This window comes from Echinops telfairi, unplaced genomic scaffold, assembly GCF_000313985.2.
Source record: "Echinops telfairi isolate 266 unplaced genomic scaffold, ASM31398v2 ScPeMD7_7469;HRSCAF=8507_1, whole genome shotgun sequence".
NCBI lineage: Eukaryota > Metazoa > Chordata > Mammalia > Afrosoricida > Tenrecidae > Echinops > Echinops telfairi.
This window is the reverse complement of record NW_022111373.1, coordinates 16,309,214-16,309,725: the sequence shown is the minus strand read 5'-3', so window position 1 is coordinate 16,309,725 and position 512 is coordinate 16,309,214.

The following is a 512-nucleotide window of genomic DNA, read 5'->3' as shown; positions in this document are numbered from 1 at the left end:
GATTGTTTTGTAACCTTAAACTTTCCAGGTGATGAGAATTGTTCTCCCTCAAAAAGAAATAAGATTTTGAAGGGATGGGGAATTGTGCCCACAATCATCAGATCTTCACAAGATTTCCGTTTAACATTTTTCATTTGACAAGACTGTGTAGATTGTGTGTGTGTATGTGTTATTAGAAAAGATATGTCAACATTCTAAACCAATTCACTAAGCAACTACTCAGATGCTGTCTTCTACCTTGAGCACAATGCACAGTAATAGTAATATTTTTTAATAATTGACAGAATGCATGTTTTGAAAGGGTAAACAAAAATAGTTACCCAAACAAGTATCATACAGGATTAATTGCCATTTTATAAGGTTGCTATAAATCAGAGTTGACTTGATGGCATTTCTTTAGAAATTGTCTTGTAATGAAGTATATTATACAGAGCACGTATCTCTTTACATTTTGATCATTTTATACAATGTCTTTCTTCTGATTTTTCCAAGTGCATCAGCCTTGTTGCAAA